The following is a 4,574-nucleotide window of genomic DNA, read 5'->3' on the forward strand; positions in this document are numbered from 1 at the left end:
AAGGCTATCTTCAATAATCCATCCTCATCGAAGGATGGCGGGGAGCATTGTATTTCTCCTATTTATTTTGCCCCACATGATCACAATACCTCAAACCTCCATGACGCGGGATAGCGGGGAGCCTCCTTCTCTTTGGTCATGTAACCCTGTGCGACCAACACTTTTCCCTTTTCCATGTCACGGGGTAGCAGGGATTGCTAACTACTCCAATGTTATGTTACCCCGTAGGAGTTTTTCTTTCTTGTTGCGGGATGGCGGGAAACGCCATTTGCACTGTCTCAACGTTACCCCACAAGGACTTTCGTCTAAGGTCTTCTTTGGTGTAGGATGATGGGGCCACACAAATTGTCATGTTATTGACATCCCCTATCACAAATTCACAGTTGTCTATGATCAACACAGAGAATTGACCGCAAGATAGTGATAGTGATAACACGATGTGTTATGTGCAGTGACTAACACGACCTATAACTATGTGGGACTAACACAGTGTGTTAGCACAATTTCAAATTTTAAATGTTCCTTTTTTCTGAGTTAGACCAATTTCCCCAATGCCTCACTAACTCATTTGATTGCAAAATTCGACAAAAATCTCCGACGAAAGATACATAATAACATGTTTCGTCGGATACCTGTGATACACCAAGAATAGAGAAGCATAAGCAATCATACTTTGTGCCTAATTCCAGCATTAGTGCATGTAAAGAAATACCAAAACATATATATCCAATAGAAATTATTACATCCATTTCCAATTGAAGTGTTCAATACATACATGATCAATGATACATCACATGTTACAATATACAAATGGTTACATCTTCAATAAGGAGAGAAAATGAGAAAGAATCCAGTGTTGAGGAAGGAGGTAAAAATCCATCAATCTAGAACCAAGTCCTCTGATCCCCAAAAATGGTTGTCAATGCCACATTATCATGTGGTACCCTCAGGTCCACCCCATCGTGCTCTTGGAGATAGTCATATGGCCCAAACAGTCATACAAGAATACAAGGAACAATAATGGGCTTACACAAGAGCCAAACATGGAGCAATTACTCAACATGAAAATAACACCCAATCAAGAGTCAGAAAACACAACAAGATGGAAATCCTAACAATGTGTCACTCACATTAAAGAGTAACAGTAAGAGAGAGAGTGTTTGAGCACCAATAAGTAAAACACCAAAAAAGCAAGGAAGTGTCCTCATTCAACAAAAATAAGTATAAGGAGGCACCCACAAGAGCATCACCAAACGTACCATACAGCATATATCACAATGATATAACCAAAAGATCAAGTAACAGTAAATCCATAAGGTGCTACTCAACTATCAGACCTAGATACTAGAATGCTAATCTAGGGAGTGTCATCATGTGTGTCCGTGAGGACGCACCACACATAACCAAGAATTCTCTCATATGGACAAGAATGATGATCATGCAAGTCCCAACACTGCATGAGCAAGCATGTCTCTCCGAACAAGACCCAACACTCTATGTGTGAGCATGCCTTCCCAAGTCATCCCTAACCCCATACTAGCACTCAAGGCAATCTTGGGGAACCACTTATCTAGATTAATATTTTATCCCATCCCAATTTTATTATTAAGTTATCACTTGATTAAGAAACTCACCAACATGATTACCTACGTACCACTTTGGGTCGGGTGTGTTGGGAGCCACTCCCTAAACCCACTTTAGTAGCCAAACCTAAGCTCATCCCATTCAATTGAATGAGGTATCAAATTAAAACACAATGCAATTATTCACTTTCCATATCCCCAACTACATCAAGTATCTCTTTTACACAATTTCATATCAACCATATATAAGGCATACTCAATTGGTCATGCAATCAAGAGAACGAATCCACTTGATCCCACAATGGAATACAATCTCATAAAAATGTGCAAGGTATCCATTTCAAATATTTCCATAAAGAATTCAATGATTAATTTCAATTGCTCACATCAAGAGCTATCAATTCATCACACCTGGTAAGGCACGGGTCAAGCAACAATAACAACTTCAATACAAATCAACATGCCAACATCAAATTCATCATCTTAAAGCATCAATTGTCTCGACAACCAAGACTACCCTCAAGCAAAAATAAAACACACTCAATTGCTCATAATATCAAGTATATAAACCCCAATTTTTATCCCATAATGTCATACACATTCAGGAAGTCATTTTACCCAAGCCAAATGCCATATTATGCCAAAAAATGAAATGTGGGCCCTTATGTGCTTCAAATGTGCACCAGCGTGCTTCAAATGTGCATGAGGATTTCAAATGTGCACTTTTGGCTATCAAATGTGCACTTCGGAGAATTAGATGCACCGAGTTGCCCTCACAACCTCTTTGTTGTCTTTTTGTTGATCTTTTGCTGACTCTTAGTTGTTGCTTTAAAATGGTTAGTTCTTTATGCAGCTTTTTGTGCTAGTTCTTTATTAAAGGGTTTTGGGTCCCTTCTAAACATGTTTGTTATGTAATCAAAAACAACTTCCCAAGAAAAATAGAGGGAGACCCCATAATTTTTTACTCCCCAACAACACAAAAACAAAATAGAAAATCCCATAGAGATCGGGCAGCCTCTTCCCAAAGGAAACCCACATTTTTTTTTAATTTCAAACACACTCCACATAATCCAACAAACGACCAATTACAAATTGGAGAAGTTTTTTAATTCATTCAACAAGCCATCTTAAACAAGATTGAAGCATTCAAATTGAGGAACAAGGGAGAGTTGAGATCATACCTCAAACTTGGAGAGAAAACATCAAACGTGAAAAACAACTTGCACACATCGAATGAAGCCAATTCCTTCAGGCACCCCAAAACATCCGCCGACACTAATCCAACAACTAATGCCCACAAAAAACCACCCAAGCATTTTCATCAAATTGGCAATCAATTTTTTTCACATGTAGGGTTTTGAGAGAGCAAGAGGACATAAAATGGGCTCCAAAGACAAAACATGAACTTGCTTTTTAAGTGAGAAATAAAATAATAATAAACCAATTTAAATTCAAATATCAATTCATTCCCTAGAAGACCCCAAAGAAAAATTTTACAAATCTCATAAAGTCAAATACATATAAGACATAATATGCATTTAAATATTAAACCACCACTATAGCAATTAAATATCATTTTTATATGCATTACAATAGCAACAATTGCAACTGATTGGTTGTGCACAAACAAACATTATGGACCAACTCAACATGATGACTAGGTTTTCTAAAAGCTACGAACTGCAATAGTCAAGGCTCGAAATAACAATAATAAAATAATAAAATCAAAGCAATTGTCCTAATCAAGGGGCACAGGTTTAGGCTCAAGTATTTGGCTAGCATGCCATGTACTTGTAGTCATCGAAATATTCACATGTCAAGTGTACTTGCTCATTCATATATAAATAATCAAATAACTCAAATTATTGAAGGGAGTTTTAACATTGTATTCTTTCTCATATCATTGAATGATACAATATCCCTTTCACTCCTAATCATCAATTAAACTTCCTAATAATAATTTCATCTATTGACTGCATTAAATAACACCATCAATATTATTTATCTACAACAATGAGCATATATATATTCCCCAAATGTGGTCAACATCATAACATCGTTAGTAACATGATATCTCATCAAACTAAATATATAAACTACTACATCTAACATAAATTTCCTCATTTGCACTACTAAGAATTTAATCTTTTAATTGAAATGAAATAACATGGAATATGATTTTACTACTTATAATCAATTGATCAAGTCCATCATCACTTGTTTCATTCTAATCAATTCAGTGTTAAAGTCAGCATCTCACATAGGATAATACCAAATCACAACATTGGTTATCTCAAGCATCAAAGGACAATATTATGTCATTACAACAACTCAACAAAACGAGTATCCAAATTAGTCATGCAATGGTGCTCACAGCCAAACACAATGAAGCAAACATGCATCTCAATGCAAAAACATAATCAAAGTCACCATGGAGCAATTCAATCGCATCACTAGTCTTGAACGATCACGAGACATATACCAAAGTAGGACATAAGATAACACTCAAAATCACATACACTTCAACAATGAAGAGTTCAAAGCAAGATCAAGCACCACAAAAAGGTCCACATCCAAACTGCATAAGATACAATCCATGGCATAAAACAATGTCCACATAAAGAAGTAGAATGCATAAAACAAACGGGAGGGGCATTGCAATTCATCATAAACTTATAGCCAATGTTATGTGATAAGATTTTACTAATAAAGTGCAACTAGTTTGCTCACCTTTACACAACCTTGCATAATTATTAATGGTTTGTGTCAATATGGGAGATCCACCTCATCGACTCCTTATACCTAATGTGATGCTACTTCTTCACATAATTATAAGAAAAATAAGTTCCCCCAATAAAATGCAAACATAATAAACACTTCTCCAAAAAATTGCGTCCCTCTTGTAGTACTTACAAACCACAAGTAGTTCACTAAGTTGTTTGAGTCCTTATATAGTATAATACAAAAATCATTTAAAAATAATTTAATAAC

Source organism: Cryptomeria japonica, chromosome 8, assembly GCF_030272615.1.
Source record: "Cryptomeria japonica chromosome 8, Sugi_1.0, whole genome shotgun sequence".
NCBI classification, from domain to species: Eukaryota; Viridiplantae; Streptophyta; class Pinopsida; order Cupressales; family Cupressaceae; genus Cryptomeria; species Cryptomeria japonica.